Genomic DNA, 18,684 nt, shown 5'->3' with positions numbered 1-18,684 from the left:
GCCTGCTGTCTCTCCCAAACTGGAGGAGACCTGTGCCAGGATGCAGGCGGAGAACGAAGCTCTACGCGTGAAAATGATTGATTTTGAGGCCCGTTCCAGGCGGCAGAATATTAAAATCATCGGGTTGCCGGAAAAAATCGAGGGTGGATCGCCAAGAGAGTTTCTGATTAAGTTCATTCCGGAACTGCTTGGTGCGGATCATTTTCACACACAGCTGGAGGTGGACCGGGCGCATCGGCTGGGAACCAGGCTCCCTGGTGACAACGCGCGGCCGCGAGCAATGATAGCACGAATTCACTACTTCCATGTGAAGGAGACGATTCTACGACTGGCCCGTCAGCAGTTCCCCCTCCGTCACAAGGATAAGCCGATCTACATCTTCCCTGACTATCCGGCGGAGGTGATGAGGCAGCGGCAGGATGCTGGAGTGAGGTGCGGCGTCCTGTATCCAGCACGTTTACGTGTCACCATCGGCTCTACGGATAAGACGTTCTCCTCTCCGCGGGATGCAGAGGTCTTTGCAGAAACTTTACAGAGTCACTGAGCATCTGGAAGTTAGAGACACTGTGGTATGTGCTTCTCGCTTAGGGTCACTGGGGACCGGAATTACTTTTATAACAGCTTGATGTTTGTACCATAATCTAAGTTTGTAAAATTTGAGTGGGTGAGGGAGCCTTTTTGTGGAGTTGGTTCTGTATTTGTATGGCCTATGCGGCCCGGCTTCCTCTATCTGGTTATGTGGGGCTTTTACTCTCGCTTTGTTTGGGAAAGTGGGGTGAGGGGTAATTTTTTTGTTGGTCTCTTTTATTTAAAAAAATATTTTATGTGTTTCAATACTCGGCCAGGCTAACACATGAGTGCACTGAAGCCATTCTGTTAAAAAGTCTCTGTGTATCATAACACATCATTGCAAGGCGGTGGCATAACTTTTACCAGCTGGAATGTTAAGGGTTTGGGGCATGTCTTAAAAAGGGCTAAAGTATTTTCTCATTTAAAGAGCTTATCAGTGGACATTATATACCTTCAAGAACCACACGTAAGACCAGGCAGGGAGGGGTCACTGAGATGCAGCTGGACCAACCAAGTTTTTCAGTCCACCTTTTCAGGTAAAGCTCGTGGGGTGGCAATTCTGATTCGTAGAACAGTTCCATTTAGACACATTTCTACTGCGACTGACCCAAATGGCAGATTTATATTCGTAACGGGCTATTTATATTCCTTTTATGTCACGCTTCTTAATGTATATGGTCCTAATTTTGATGACCCAGGCTTCTTCAGAAAAATATTTAATTTGGATCCAGACCTGATTGATACACATCTAATTTTGGGAGGGGATTTTAACTGCGTGCTTGACATCTACCTGGATAGGTCAGCTCGAACGAGACAGCCACCCTCCTCCTCTTCTGTGGTTTTGAACACCCTCATGACCACAACAAATCTGGTTGATGTTTGGAGACTGCAGCATCCGGTGGAGAGGGACTATTCCTTTTTTTCAAATGTGCATAAGTCCTATTCAAGAATAGATTATTTTCTATTGGATTCTAAATTAATACCTAATGTAATATCCTCCAAATATCATACACTTTTAATCTCTGACCACTCTCCAGTTTCACTGACTCTCGATCTTAACCATAAGAAACAACAATATTTCTGGCGTTTTCACCAATCCCTGCTATCAGAGGAGACATTCTGTAAATTCCTAGATGACAAAATTTCTGAATTTCTAGACACTAACGATACAAAAGATGTTACAGATTCTACTTTATGGGAAACTTTTAAAGTTGTGACCAGGGGTCATATTATTTCTTTTGAAAAATTCCTGAAAAACAAAAGATGGAAACGCCTCTCAGAAATTGAGACTGAATTAGCATGCTTAGAATCTAACTACAAGTCCTCTTCCAATCCTTCAATTTTACAAAACATTCTTGTATTAAAGTATGAATATAACACTATTCTGTCCAGGAAGGTGCTTGATCAGATGTTTAAAATTAAGCAGAAGCACTTTGAGCTGAGCTGAGTGATAAGCCCCATAAACTGTTGGCTCGTCAGCTGCGGGGCTTGCAGGCCAACAGGGCAATACATAAAATTAAGTCCAAGGCAGGAAAAATTATAATTGAACCAAGAAACATAAATGACTCATTTAAGGAATATTATGAACAACTATACATGTCCAAAGCAAAAGGAAATACCTCAAACTGGCTTAAAGATCTAAATCTCCCAAAGATGAGTGAAGCCGTGCGAGAGGCACTCAACGCAGACATCACTGTGGAAGAGATTGTTGATGTAATCAGTCATTTCCCAATGCCAAAGCCCCAGGACCAGATGGTTTTGGAACTGAGCTCTATAAAAGATATGCCCAGAAGATTGCTCCTCTCCTCCAGAGGATGTTCGTTCACTCTCTTGACTCAGGAAAATTTCCCCCCACTATGTATGAAGCTAATATCACATTACTACATAAAGAAGGCAGGGAGGAGACAGAGCTCTCATCATATCATCCTATTTCATTATTGAATTCTGACATTAAAATATTCGCTAAAGTACTGGCAAATAGGCTAAATAAACATATCTCTTCTATTGTTCATCCGGACCAAACGGGCTTTGTCCCTAAAAGGTTTTCATTTTTTAATATCAGACGGTTAATGAACATTATGTATCATAAATTTGACAGTAAGTTTAAGGGAGCTGTTCTTTGCCTGGATGCTGAAAAGGCATTTGACCAACTGGAGTGGCCTTACATTTTGACTGTACTTGAGGAATTTGGGTTAGGTAGTAAATTTGTGTCATGGATTAAAACAATGTATGCTCAACCTTCTGCCTCTGTCCTCACAAACCAGGACAAGTCAGAGCCCTTTCTACTGCATCGGGGAACCCGCCAGGGTTGCCCCTTAGTCCTCTGCTTTTTGTGGTTGCTATGGAGCCCCTTGCCATTAGTATTAGAAAGCACTCCCTAATCAAACCAATTCAATTGGGAAACATTGACCATCACATTTCATTGTATGCTGATGTTGTTGTTTTTGTATCACATCCTGAGCAGTCAGTGCCAATTCTCCTAGACCTTATTCAGTCATTTGGCGAGATTTCAGGTTATACTATTAACTGGCAGAAGAGTGAATTTATGTCATTAGGTGCAAGACTTACTTCTGAATTCTTAGATAACCTTTTATTTAAGATAACTGACAAACTTAAATATCTTGGAGTTATTCTGCCTAAAGACCCCAAACAAATTTTCAAATTGAACTTTTTAGAAAAAGTGGATAATCTTAGGAAAGATGTTGATAAATGGAGAACACTCCCACTCTCAATGATGGGCCGCATTTTGCTATTAAGATGGTGTCCTTGCCTAAATTTTTATATCTTTTTCAGGGTCTGCCTATTTTTTTAACAAAGGCCTTTTTTAAATCATTGGACTCAATAATTTTGCCTTTTGTCTGGGGCTTTAAAGCTCATAGAATATCAAAAACTCATTTACATAAACCAAGAGAGATGGGGGGGTTAGGATTACCCTACTTCCAGCACTATTATTGGGCAGCGAATGCAAGGGCCTTGGTATACTGGCAGGAGGGTGATGCTCAGGAACTTCCTGCAAACTCTCCCCCTTGGGTGGCTATTGAAAGAACTAGTGTTATAAACAGTTCTCTTCCGGCACTTCTTTTCTCGGCACCAATATCTCCAACAAATAGTGGAATAAATAATTTGATTGTTTTAAATTGTTTGAAAATATGGAAACAAATTAAGATATACTGTAACCTACCAGAGACCTCAGTTCATGCCCCAATTTAACGTAACCATGCTTTTCTCCCATCGCTATATCATTTAAAAATTGGAGACTAAAAGGCCTAATTACGCTGAAAAATTTGTATATTAACAAAAAGTTAGCTTCATTTGCAATGTTGAAGAGTTGTTTCTCTCTTCTGGATGCGGATTTTTTAAGATATCTGCAAATTAAAAATTTTGTTCGAATTAACATCCCAAATTTTGTTTCTCTTCCGGAAGAAAATCAGCGGACTTACATTTATCACATTTTGAAGATATTGAGAGGACTCAATATCTTCAAAATGTGATAAATGTAAGTCCGCTGATGGCTCCCTGGCGCATCTGTTCTGGTCATGTCCCAAACTCTTCCAATATTGGTGTGACATTTTTAACTTGTTTTCTGAAGTGTATGGATGCACGTTGGTTCCAGATGCCCAGATTGCATTGTTTGGATATTCTCCTTCACTTAGGAGCCGCAGCATTTCTATGCAAACGACTGTGATGTATGGAATGGTAACGGCTAAGAAAGTAATATTAAGATTGTGGAAAACTGACAAGATTCCTCAGTTTAAAATGTGGTTAAGTGATTTCACTGAGATTCTTCATTTGGAGAAACTGCGGTATGATGTTTTGGGCTCCACTAATAAGTTCTGTAGTATCTGGCAGCCGTTTTTGGACCATCTTTCTCAGTCTAAGAGTGACCCTCACGCTCGTTCAGTCTCTTAGTATGCCACCTGTGCCTTTATAGACAGGTTGTACCATCCTAAAGTGTAAATGGTAACCAGTGCACTGTGTCCAGTTATTTAGATAATTGCCTTGACTTGTTCTTATTTTATTTTTTTACTTTTAGTTATTGTATGTTTTTATTGGTACTGCTGTATTGGTAAGAGTATATTTTTCTTATACAGTAATTTGTTAAATATGTATATGCTTCATACTCTTGTGTATGATTTATGTATGTTGTATTTTGAAAACTCAATAAATATATATATTTAAAAAAATAATAACACAAATAAATATTGATTAATAGTGAATTTTATATATATATGTTTATGTTTTTCAGCCGACGAGTCCAAAATCCGATGTGAGATTCATCCGTGCTGCAGTGAATCCGTCTCTCTTTATAGATTTCTCCCTCTTCTTCCTCGCATCGTGTCTTTAGGAAATTTTCAAAACAAAAACGGAAGATTTAGGATGTATCTTACTTTTGACAGAGTGAAAGAATTACATTTAAATAATAGTCTTTATCACCTGTGTAAACTTTGCTGGTGAATGTTATAACACATAATATAAGTTTTATAATATGTGTTATATTGTTTCATTTCTAATATAGGCTCTTGTGTCAGATAATCTAAGTCAATGTTAGAGAATAATTAATTTTTTTAGATTTACAGAATCTCAGTTAGCCTTCATAGCGGGGCTGAACCCGTATTACACCAAGCACTGTAGCTAATATTAGCTGGTATCTCACCTATGGACATAAATACAGTAAAGTAATATTCTAATCACAATAATATGTCCTTCTTACTTGTGAAATGTTGTCTGTGGAGCCCTCACATCAATAATCCATCGATCAGAACAACAATGTCCCTCAGTGCTGAGGCATCTTCTGCTGTTTTGATTGAGCAAAGAAGGAGGGTATACCGCTCCAAGATGGCCGCCGTACTTCCTGCGCCGGAGCGGCCAGTGCGGGGTCTACTCTTATATTATGTCTATGGATATGGCACCCTGTGCGCTGCTCAGTCCTGCACATCGCGCATGTGCGTCAGTTGTTCAAGGTGAGGCTAGCGGTGTGCCGCTGAGTGAACCTGACACCCCACCCACGTCAAAACATCCAGCAAATAGTCTGAGGGGTTAGTGCTCCATTTGTGCAGGTTTGTGCCGTTCAAATTTTCGTTAGTGCAGCTTTGATTTCTGAGATATTAAAAATTATTTTTAGGTCATTCAGAGTATTGCTAACTTTGTTTCTGATTTTGTCTAATTGACCACAAGGGACTCTTTGCACGTCAGCTTCTGCGTTCGGGGAAAAGCAGCTCGGTTGTTTCCAGTATATTGAAAATGGCATTTTACACTAGGTAGGGGTTGCCCAAGGTAACAATTAATGATGCACATCGATCCGTAGCTCCAACAAGTAAGCTGGAGAAGTTTTAGCTGTCAAAGAGGAATGGAAGGTGTCAGTCTTGTCGTCACCCTCTGGAAACTGTTGCTGTGCCATTTATAAAATCCCCAGGGGCCACACAGTTTCCAGTGATCCCCCTCTGCTGTCTTTCAGTCTGTCTAATCATCTCTGGTTCTGATCAAATAAAGAAAGGCAGGTTGGTTATCCAGATTTTACACACATGTAAAAACCAACCCTCATATAAGGGCATATAAGTTACACATCCCTTACTCAACTACACACATGTAAAATAGACATTTTTCAAAACATATTTACACTATGCATCCCAATTTTGGCAGTGGTGGCGCAGGGGCAAAGCACAATCCAGTCCTTGGTGTGAACGTCATAGGTTTGAGTCCCAGCCTGGTGATCTTTGCTGCATGTCTTCCCCTTTTCATTACCTTCTTTTCTGTCTAACAATTCCAAATAAAGACCACTAGAGCCAATAAAAACCTTGACAAAAAAACAACAACAGAAAAACAAAAGCACACGCTGCTTCTCAAACTGACCAGAATAGAACATACTGCAGCTTACATGCAATGTCACTGAGATGAAAAATTAGTGAAAACTGTCTGTCCTGTGAGGTAGGTCAGTTTGAGACAAAGTTTTTAAAATATTTAGCAATTTCTAAAACTAACTTAATTTTATACACAAGAAAAAGTTAATTCTGTAGGGATTTCATGGAAACAAGAATAAATAATTTAATAATGGAAGCTTTAAAATCCAAACTCCAAAGTACAATTTAAATCCAGATCGGATTGGCAACAATAGAAACTAAAGGTGAGCAAAGTTTAAAAGAACAAAACCTAACCTCTGGAATATTTATACTCTAAAAATAATGATCTAAAAAAACTTTTGTTTTGCTCACTAAGAATAGCGTAGTACAATGAGACAATTGAAGAGAGACGATAAAAATTCAGAAACAGTGACTTGGAGAAAGGGAAGTAAATACCACAAAGTGTACAAAACACACCAGCAAAGGCAAAAAAATAATCTGTTGAGAGAATCATTAATTTAAGAATCCTAATCTTTCATAAACGCAAAATCAATGATGGAAAGCAGGCTGATGAAAGCCTGCTTTCCTGGCTTTCATCAGCAGCCAGGAAAGCAGGTTCATAGCATATTATTTGTATTATCATGTAATGATATGTTATATTATCATGTAATATTCTGTAGCATATTATCTATATACACTCCTGATCAAAATCTTAAGACCAGTCAAAAAATTGCAAGAATTTGCATTTTGCACTATTGGATCTTAAGAAGGTTCTAAGTAGAGCTTCACAATGTTAAAGGAAAAAATCAGTGCAAGAGACAAGAACTTTCTGAAAACTGCATTTACACTCAAACTTGATTTTTTCAGCTGATCAAAAGTTTAAGACCATAGTGTTTAAAAGCCAAAAGTTGTGCAAAAAATCTGGATTCCATGTCATTTTCTGTCAAGTCTTTACACTGTCAAGACGCAAAAGCAAAAAAGCTCACTGACTTTGAACGTGGTAGGATTGTTGAGCTGCATAAGCAAGGCCTCTCACAATATGCCATCGCTGCTGAGGTTGGAGGCAGTAAGACAGTCATTTTGCATTTTTTAAATAATCCTGAGGGTTATGGAACAAAAAAGTCAAGTGGTAGACCCAAAAAAATTCACCAGCTCTGAGCCGCAGGATCCCATTGGCTGTCCGTCAAGACACTGGACGATCCTCTACCCAAATTAAGGCCATTACTGGTGCTTAATTTGGTGCACCCTTGCCCGTTTGCACCAAACATGGGACATTGAAAGGTGGAAGAAAGTTGTCTTCTCTGATGAGAAAAAATTTTACCTTGATGGGCCTGATGGCTTCCAACGTTACTAGCATGACAAGGAGATCCCACCTGAGATGTTTTCTACATGGCACAGTGGTGGGGCCGCCATCATGATTTGGGGTACGTTTTCCTTCAATGGAACAATGGAGCTTCAGGTTGTGCAGGGGTGTCAAACAGCAGCTGGCTATGTGGAGATGTTGCAGCGGGCATCCCTCATGACTGAGGGCCCTCGTCTGGTTTTTCAACAGGACAATGCTGCAGTTCACAATGCCCGCCTGACAAAGGAGTTCTTCCAAGAGAATAACATCACTCTTTTGGACCATCCTGCATGTTCCCCGGATCTAAACCCAATTGAGAACATTTGGGGATGGATGGCAAGGGAAGTTTACAAAAATGGACATCAGTTCCAGACAGTGGATGCCCTTCGTGAAGCCATCTTCAACACTTGGAGCAACATTCCCACTAGCCTCCTGGAAACACTGGCATCAACCATGCCGAAACGATTGTTTGAAGTCATCAACAAGAATGGTGGAGCTACTCATAACTGAGTCCTTTTTTTTGACACTTTGATTTCTGTTTTGGGGGGTTTTCGGGGGTTTTTTTTTAGCTATGGTCTTAAACTTTTGATCAGCTGAAAAAATCATGTTTGAGTGTAAATGCAGTTTTCAATTAATTCCCTGCTCAAAAGTTTTTGTCTCTTACGCTGATTTCTTCTTTTAACATTGTGAAGCTCTACTTAGAATCAATAGTGCAAAATGCAAATTCTTGCAATTTTTTGACTGGTCTTAAGATTTTGATCAGGAGTGTATGTCTTGATTATATATTTCATATACTGAGCAATATGTGTGCATTATATGCTCATTGTTATTTATTACTGTTGTTATTATGTGCAGTGCTGGGACAAGCTAAATTCACCCTCTTTTAGGAGATCAATAAAGTATTATTATTATATCTATAGATATTATTAAAACTGCACTGCATCCACTGCTGATGTTTACAGTCGTTCTTAAAAATTATTAGTTGTAAAACAACGTAAATCTTACATTTATTCTTTAATGTTTTTTGAATAATTAGACTTGCAGACTTTGCTTACCTGCCACTCTTGTATTTATCTCTTCCCTGTGCTTTCTTTTAATGCTAATGTTGATTCTTCATCTTATTTACATTCAAATTACCTCACAGGTGGTACGCCAATAAGAGGTAAGAATAGCATGTAAAGAAAAATCTGTTTACTCTCCCCTTCCTTTACCTTAATCCTCATTATCTCATTTCTGTCCTCATTCTTCGTTCTGTCCTCAGTTTAACACTTGCTCTGCCTTCACCAGACACCTCCTTTCCACTGGATTTATAGGAAGATTAAACAAAGGGAGGAAGTATGGAAATAAATACCTTTAACATAAATGTTAACAGAGTCCTAACAATAACAGCTAACCATATTTTCAAATCACTGTGATTTGATAAATCTTGTAAAATATTATTATACCGTGTATTTATTATACTTATTATCTCAGGTTGTGGTCACATATAGTGACTAAAAATGTAAAGTGTAAAATATTAAAAACAAAACCAGTTGTTTTTTTTCTTTACTTACACCGGCAACGTTGTGTTTGACTTTTCCAATTTTTAGACTATAAAGAAGTTTTTACTTCATTTTTCATTCACTGTTATGTACTGGGATACGATTTTCAAAGATATTATTGAACTCAGTGTTTATTCATCTCAGTACTTGTTTATCATAGATACAGTACTTGGCACTGTAGATATTAAAACAAGTCTTTCCTTAATTCACAAACATGAATAAAAAAATAAACTCTCAACAGCAAAAAATAAATAAAACGTCAACTGCATAGACTATACAAGTTCACAATTAGCAGAAATGGCTGAGCTCAAGCATTTCACTACTTCTCAGTGAAATGCAGTTAAAATGCATTTCACTGAGAATGGTAGAGGAATGTTATGATGACTTGCAGAAGCTGGAGTGTCAGAAAGGACAAGAGCTTCTTAAAAGACACCGAGGCCCAATTGCAAAGTCAAATTTCTTTTAAGTCACGTAAATATATTTTACGTGACTTAAAAGCCTTCAGTTGTCATTTTATAACAACTGAAGGTAACTTGATTGTGATATAAAATTACATTATGTGCCTGAAATATACAGAGTACTGCCTCTTTAAATAAGTTAATCAACTTGACATATTACTTGTTTAGCTAACTAAACTGAGAACCTTTTCTAGAACAATTAGAATACAAGTAAGCCAATATTTACTTTAACTTACTTCCTGAAAAAGTTTTTTTCCCTTGGCAGAAGAAAATTTATGGTGAAAATGAATTCTGTAGGACCACCAATCACCACAAAAAAGTCAACCCCTCTGGGTTGACTTTTTGTTTAATGTTGAACAAAAAGTACGGGAAACAGCACTTTATGTTTATGGTCATAAAAACATATCTCCATTCCAGCTGTGGTGAATTAGTGAATTTCAGAAGCTCATCTCTGCTTAAATTTTTTAAAGACACTTAATAGAAGCAATAAAAAGGTATATTATTATTCATTTTAAATTGTATATTCTATACATTGAAAAAATGTCACTGATCCCTGCTCTACTATCTTCAACAATATTTTTAAATCATTTTCTATCTTTTTGATGTTCGGCTTTCACACAGTTCTGAGTCCTTGAGAGACTTTTGCTGAGTTTGATGATTTACTGAATTACAAGGCTTGACTCTCTGACAGCAGTGGCAGAGAGGAGAACCCTACAGAAATTCGAAGATATTATGGACACCAGCCACCCTCTGCACATTGTGATCAGCAGCCAGGGAAGCAGGTTCATTGGGAGACTGCTTTTTCCAAAATGCAGGACCAACAGACTAAGGAACTCCTTTGTGCCTCGTGCAATAAAACTCTTCAACTCCTCACTGGCTAACAGGAGTACAGAGGAACTATAGAATCAGGCTAAATGTTAAAAAAATGTTTAAGGATTTGATGTATTGGTGTAAATCCCAAAGGGATGAATAAAGTTTCCATCCATCCATCCAGATTAGACAATTGAATCAGTTGAATTTAGTTGTTTCTAGGCTTTAAGTTCCAGAAGCCAAAACCAACAGATGCTTGTCTGTCGAATCATCACTATATATATATATATATATATATATATATATATATATATATATATATATATATATATATATATATATATATATTTTTTTTTTTTTGGCACAATAACTCCTGAATCAGATTTACTGGAGATGTGTCCAAGAAGAATACATAAATTAAGTCACATAATTAAGACCTCAAAATGCTAAAATTATCTTCCTGTGTAATGTAGAGAAACTGGTGAATGTAATTGCATCGTCTAAACTGAATGATTGTATTGACATCCTAGTTCAGTGTACAGTCAGCTCAGTTTACAGATGGTTTAAAAAAGGCTTTTATTTTTATTATGATTTTATTTTTGTCAATTTTAGACTTGTCTTGGTTTGTTGCGCTTTCAGTTCAAACTCCCAGACAGTTTTACTGTATTGCAAAAATGTTTATTAACCTTAATCTTGTTAATCTCGTGTTATATCCGTTAACTTCAAATAAAAATCAAGTCAAACTCATTTATAAACATTTATTGCAACAAATATAGACTCAGCGTGATAATTCAAAATAAAATAAAAAATCACAAACCCAAATGTGTCATGTCATATCTACTTTATGAAATAATCACACATAAGTAAAAACTGATCCCATGTCTGTTTGGTAGTTTTCAAAGCTTAAGATGATACCAAGCTTTCTATTTGTTTTATTTCTTGATAATTGGTTCTAAAGTTTAAAGAGTCTGTGACACCATAAAACCAAGATATAATTTAAAAATGATAAACTACTGTGTTGTCACTCTCCATACATCTGGGTGAAATAAAATTTCTCAAACTGTGGTCCCCTGACCACTGGTAGTCAACAACCGTTTACTTGCCATGACTCGAGCTAACATTTACTGTTAACTTACCAAATGACTATGTTTAAAAATGATAATGGAAAATGGCTTAAGACTGCGTCTTAACCCTTGTGCGTGGGAGGACTGAGGCAAATGTAGGTCTATGGAAAATGATACAGGTTTTACGTGTGTGGGGTCGGTTGGACCTCATTTCAACATACAAGGGCTAAGCAAACTGTCTTAAATCCCAAGCTAAAGATGCCAGTGGAAAGAAAACATTGCCGAGACTTCTTATACACTTATACGACCGTGTCTACAGGAATATTGTTCAGTTTCTCAAGGTGACTTGTTGAACTTTTTTTTTAAACATACCACAGATTTAAGTATGCCTGGCCTGGGGCAGCAGCTGTGTACACCACTTTTATTTCAGGTTTTCATTTTAAAACCTGAAATAAAATAATTTGCTTTCTTCATGCTGAAAGAAATTTTTATTTTATTTTTTTTCAAAGCAACTCATGTATATTTTCATTTTATTATGCCTATAGATTACAAATAGTCCTAAATGTTATTTATTGTGTTATTAATGCATACGATAGTAGAAAATAACTTCTTTTTTGATTTCCATGTGGAAAGCCTGTAATCTACTCAAGCACCTTGAGTTGTTTTGTCGTGGCACATTTATAAAACAGCACCACTCTTCTCATTAGGCTGAACAAAGAAGACAACAATAAGTGAGTTAAAAGACTAATAAATTAATTTCAGTTCATATATATTAAAATGTTGTGTTATTGTGGGGGTAATTTCAAGTTAGGTAGTCCAAGAACTTAAACCAATTGCTAAACCATTTGGGTTAAGTGGTCCTCAGCTTGAAAAAGTTTGGGAAAGCTTTTAATAAGAAATATTTCTCAGAGACTACTACAAATTCCTTGGCATTGCAAAGCGGTGAAGTGATCTTCTTTAGGAATTGTGAAGGTAACCCAAAACGTAAACAACAGATGTGGAAGAAGTTATGAATGATTTCAGATTTGAGTGATTTATCTGCAGTTTTAGAGGAAAAAGCTAGATCAATAGTGAGCCTTCCTATTCCTCATGTTTCCAGGTCTTGAGTTCAGTTTTTCTTATAACTGTGTAATATTTCTATATTACGATCTTGTACAGCATAGAGGAATTATCAGTAAGCATCAAGCAATATCATCTCCCGCTCTAATGTGCATGTTGCCTAATATATGATTCTGTCTAAACTATTTTAATACTAATTATTTACCACTGGCAGCCAACACATATGATGTCACTTCATGTCACTTTGCAACATCATGGCGTCCCCAAAAGCTGGCCTTCATCAACCAGCATTGCATCATTTTAGGTCATTTAAATCATCCAGTCAGCGGGTCTCTCTGTTTTCAGTCACCACCATCCTTTCTGTAACACCACACTGTGATCCCTAACTACCCAAAACACTTCAGATTCCTAAGGTCCTGTTCGTAGGTACTGTTTTAGCTTAGTCCCTTCTCTCAGCCCCTTTCACCACCTCTCGGCATCGGTCTCAGCTCTCACTTTTGGGGAAAGACATCCCTAATATGCATTGGAAATGGTCATCCATGCTCACTGTATTTCACAACACAATGTCACATCATTTCAGACCCCGGAAGTGCCGGAGTCCGAGCTCCAAAGAAGCTCATGTCAATATTCATGTCAATAAACCCTTTTATTGTTTTATTGTTGTTTCTCTACGTCTGAGTCTCTCCAGATTGAAATGAAGTCTAGGTGTAAATTTAAACTGGAAGACTCTCCAGCCTCACCTGGATCAATCCAGTCACCGCCTCATCTGCTGTCAACCTATCGGCATCGGACCATGCCCTCTCTTTGCCAATCACGGATCGTGCTCCCGTTTATAAGGACCTTTAGCCGTGGCGGCACCCGCTCTCCAGCCATGCTCAACCGACCTCCACCCCATCTCCACCTCCACGGTCTTGGCTCTCCATGCCTCCAACCTTCTAGGACCTCCACCACCAGTGAGTGGGCCCAGGGGGAAGACATCCCTAATCTGCATTGGAAATGCTCATCCAAGCTTATTGCATTTCGCAACACCTTGTCTTCTGCCGGGATCCGAGCGCCAAAGAACTTTAATTCATTCATATCAATAAACAATTTTAATCGTCGTTTCTCTCTGTCTGAGTCTGTCCAGATTTAATTGTTTTATTACTGCCAGGATTGTGGCATTATCTAAAATTACATCAGTAAAACATAATATGATAAACAACAACTCAGGTAAAGTTAGCGTTCCTGTGTTTACTCTATAGATTCCAGTACAGAATGCACTAAACCCATCAACCCAGCAGGTTTAGAAATGGCGACCTTTATCAGTGAAAAATATAACAAAAGATGTACATTTTTGAAGTTATTATGAAGTTTTGGTGTATCACATAAAGCATTCTTATAGTTAAATTACAACATATTTAGGTCAACATGTTCAACTAATCCTGGAACGCTTTAAGACTGTGAGCTGTTGTCTTGTTAGCTTTTGTTACAGAATCATCTGTGAACCCTGAGCCCTTGTGGAATTTAACCATACCTAAGTACATAATGGAGGGATTTCCTCAAATAAGTGGAAAAAATATGTAACATATTAGACAATGTTTTCCTTGAGGGTAGAAGAAGACCCGACGTAAATAATTATTTTATTTTTGGTGTTACAGATGCCGCTCCCCACCAGCTCCTGTTCAATGCTAATAATAGTGTTCTAAAAACAATGGAAGCTATGCAACTCACCTTGAGAAACATAGTCTTTTAGATTTGAATTCCTCCTATCATATAAATTAGTCTCTCCAGATTTAATTGTTTTATTACTGGTGTTTTCTTGTCTGGTGTCTTTTATGGTGAATGTTGTCATCTCCAAAGCATATTTTTGTTCTAATGGAGATGTTAATGAGTCATGTGCTTACTTACAACATAAAACATATTGTCCAAAACCAAAGTAAAACCATGTGTATAGCTAATAGATCCCGGTATAATAATCAACTCTAGGTTTTCCCTTGCAACCCTTGAAACAGGCTGAACAGGCAGGAGCCGGTGTTATGCTGGGTGTTAGTTTTTCAAAATAAAGTAAAATTTGCCATTTAAATTCATTTCAAATTCTGGTTACGGATAACATAAGTGCGCAAATATTGGGTATACTGTATATCATATGCTTTACATTGCGGTGGTGGTGTGCACCACACTTCAGCAGAGCACATGGCGTAATTAGATTGAATTGGATCTTATGGATCAGACCCGTTGTCACCTAAACCCGATCTGTAATTTTTGTCAATATCAGGAGGATACAGATATTAATATCGGTGCTGCTCTAAAATGTATAACAATTTATGCATAGTTTCAAAGTTTTGTCAGTGACACTTCAAACTTTAAAGTCTTTGTATTTATGTGCATGTATATCACTATGTAATGTAGATCTGAATTATAATATATTTACCTCTCTTCTCAGGAGCACTTCAGATTGAAAACAGTGATGAGTCTGACCAGGGCAAGTATGAATGTGTAGCTGTGAACAGCGCTGGTACTCGCTTTTCTAGTCCTGCTAACCTTTATGTTCGAGGTAAGATTTCAGGCTGAATTACCCATTCTCACTGCAATTCACATTATTAGTTCTGGTAGAGCAGAAGTAGTATCTGCTCTGGTTTCTCAACTCGGTGTTCAGTGGCAACAAGTTCGGGTACTCCACTTAATGTCATACAAATATGGGACAGAAACATAAATTATATTTGTATATACCTCTGTGTCTACTGATCAATAGATCAGTAGATTTATTGTACAGAAACTGCAAAGAACACATTAACTAAAATCCATGAGACAATTTTAACATGTCATGAAGCCATTTTTATTAACCATGCCTCATGTTGTTAACATGGACATGAAACATAACAAAAAAGTAAACATAAAAGTAAAAGATCCATTGTTGATGTTAGCATTATAAAGTAACTAGCAATTAAGTAAGTATTGGCAAAGCTCAATGTAATTTTTATACAAAAGAGGTGGCAGAGGGTTGTTGTCAGCAGCCGCTGAAAAAGTAATGTGTAATCCAACTTAGTTACTTTCAAGTGATCAGTAATTTAAGTTACTTTTTCAAAGTAACTATGCCACACTGGCTGCCTACATAAATAGCTGAGGTGTTGGGGGACCACAGTGCAGACAATTGGAATCAGCTGAAGTTCTTAAAAAAGTATAGACATAGGGTTAGCATAAGCAAGAAACTGAGCAAATCAGAACACAGAACTCAGGAATGAACAAAGAAAAGCCAGGAATTTAAATATCAGATAAAACAGGTGAGTGTCATGACTTAGTTTGTTTGTATTCCTTTGAATTCATGTAAAGCACTTTGTTGTGCTATATAATGTGCTATATAAATAAAATTACCTTACTTTACCTGTGACAAAACCTGATGAGCAAGAAGTAAAAAAAAACCTGACAGTTTATTCAAGTTTAAGTTTTTTCATAGTCTAACACCAAAATAAACTATTCAGGAAGGGGAATGGCAGAATAATTTATGAAAACAGACCTTCCAGAAAAAAACTAATAACGCAAAAACTATGCATCATAACAAAAAACACAAACTAAAACCCAAGAATCATGACACCTTAGTGTCAAACTCCAGTCCTCAAGGGCCACTGTCCTGCAGTTTGTAGATGTGCCACAGGTACAAAACACTGAAATGAAATGGCTTAATTACCTCTGAAGGGGAGACTGATACCTGAAGAATCTGCCTCCCATTCTACTTTTTAGGAACCACAAAAATCTGCAGCCTGAGAGCAAAGCGCTCTGTTAGGAACATATTGGAACACATTGAGTTCATGATAGTGGGATGTAGACTTTTTTTTTACCTACCCCAGGAATTCACGACCGTTATTTTTGCTGTCTACATCCCGCCCAGTGCCAACATCAACCAAGCACTGAGTACTCTTTACCTTACCATCAGTGACAGACAATCCATATACCCAGAAGGGTGTTTTTATTGTTGCTGGAGATTTTAACCAGGCTAACATAAAGACCGTTCTTCCTATTTTCCATCAACCTGTGGATTTTCCAACCAGAGGGGAAAACACACTGGATGTGGTCTACACCGATATCAATAAAGCTTTCACAGCAATCCCCCGGCCCCATCTCGGCTCTTTAGATCATCTTTCGGTTATGCTCATCCCAGCATACCAACCCCTGCTCACCAGACAAAAGCCAGTGGCAAAGAAGGTGAGAATGTGGCCTGAGGGAGCTATGTCTGCACTGCAAGACTGTTTTGAGTGCACAGACTGGGGCATGTTCAGAGAGGCCGCTACACACAACCAACACATGGACCTGGAGGAGTATGCAGCATCTATGTTAAACTACATCAAACAGTGTATGGAGAAGGTTACAGCAACAAAGTCAATAGTCACATGGGCCAACCAGAAACCTTGGATGATTATATACTAGACTGAAGGAGCGTAATACTGCTTTCAAATCTGGTGACATGGACGCACTTAGATCATCAAGGGCCAATCTAAACCATACCATCAAGGCAGGAAAAACATGCCTACAGTCAAAAGATCCAAGGTTTCTTTCATGATGCCCTGCCACAGACAACTGTGACGGGGCACCCAGTCTGTGACTGACTATAAAACCACATCTCCATCTTGACAGGATGACATTAGCTTCCAACAGCTTCTTTGGAAGATTTGAAGCCCTAAATAAAACCCCTGCAAAGAAAGCTACCCTTCTCCCTGATGAACAGGCCCCCAGGCTCGAAACATCTGCTGTGCAAAAATCCCTGGAGAAACACTGAGCTAACCCGTGTGCTCATGGACATCTTCAGTACGTCACTGTACCAAAACATTCATATTCATGTTCCCTTCATGTTTTAAGTCAGCTTAATAGCTGACTTAATAGCCAAGAAACCAATCATCACATGTCTTAATGACTTTCGACCACTTGCATTAACATCTATCATCATGAAGTGATTTGAGAGAGTGGTTAAGGATCACATAATCTCTATACTGCCTCCATCATTTGACCCATTCCAGTTTGCATACAAACCTAACCGCTCGACTGAAGATGCCATCTCCACTGCTCTTCATCTGAGCCTGGTACACCTGGAGAAAAGAAACACCCACATACAGATGCTGATTTTGGACCTCAGCTCAGCATTTAATACGTACATTCCTCAGGATCTGGTATGCAAACTGGTCTCCCTGGGCTTCAATGCTCCACTGTGCAACTGGCTGTTGGACTTCCTCACTGACAGAACTCAGTCTGTCCTCCAATGTAATTTCTTTAAACACTGGCTCCCCTCAGGGCTGTGTCCTGAGCCCCCTGCTGTTTACCCTGATGACCCACGACTGTCGTCCCAGGTTTAACACCAACCACATCATGAAATATGCAGACGACACAACAACTGTGAGATTAATTCAGGACAACAATGAAGTGAACTACAGAAAAGAGGTACAATATCTTGTGGACTGGTGCAGAATAAACAACCTGCTCCTGAAAGTCGATAAAACAAAAGAGATCATTGTCGATTTCAGAAGGTCTCGACCCAACCACACACCTGTCCTCANTAACGACAAAGCAATGGAGATTGTCATCATCACTAAGTTCCTGGGGGTTCACATTACAGACAACCTCAGCTGGACAACTCACATCATTTCACTGGTGAAAAAGGCACAGCAGCGCCTGCACTTTCTGAGACGAATGGAAACGGCTTCCTTCCACCAGAAGGTGCAGATGGTGGAAAGAGCCTGCTGACAAGCAGTATCTCCAGCTGGTCTGGGAGCTGCAAGGCCTCAGACTGGAAGTCTCTACTGAAGTGAAGACAGTGGAGAGGATCATTGGAACTCCACTCCTCAATATCCAGAACATTGCACACATTGATTATCCAGAGCAAACCAGATCCTCTCTGACTCCACCCATCCTCTCCATGGTCTGTTCATCTGGTTGGCATCTGGCAGGAGAATTTGCAGCATCCGCTGCAGAACAGCCAGACTCAGAAATAGTTGTCTCCCACTGGCCATCAGATTGTTCAACAATCCCATCACTAAA

At 38.5% G+C, this 18,684-nt stretch overlaps 1 protein-coding gene across 1 annotated transcript in view; it reads left to right on the top strand.

Moving 5' to 3' along the window:
* The first annotated feature begins 8,794 nt into the window (after positions 1 to 8,794).
* LOC106941525 (receptor-type tyrosine-protein phosphatase F-like) overlaps positions 8,795 to 18,684 on the top strand; it is a 24,591-nt gene continuing 14,701 nt past the window's right edge. The window contains exons 1-2 of the mRNA XM_015024576.1: positions 8,795 to 8,911; positions 15,104 to 15,214. The gene's annotated coding sequence lies outside the window, so the exon portion shown is untranslated. The remainder of the gene's footprint in view (positions 8,912 to 15,103; positions 15,215 to 18,684) is intronic.

Source organism: Poecilia latipinna, unplaced genomic scaffold, assembly GCF_001443285.1.
Source record: "Poecilia latipinna isolate Pla-1442-1.1 unplaced genomic scaffold, P_latipinna-1.0 Scaffold3718, whole genome shotgun sequence".
In the NCBI taxonomy this organism is placed as follows: Eukaryota; Metazoa; Chordata; class Actinopteri; order Cyprinodontiformes; family Poeciliidae; genus Poecilia; species Poecilia latipinna.
The sequence above is the reverse complement of the archived record's forward strand: the minus strand, read 5'-3'. Positions and strand labels throughout refer to the sequence as shown.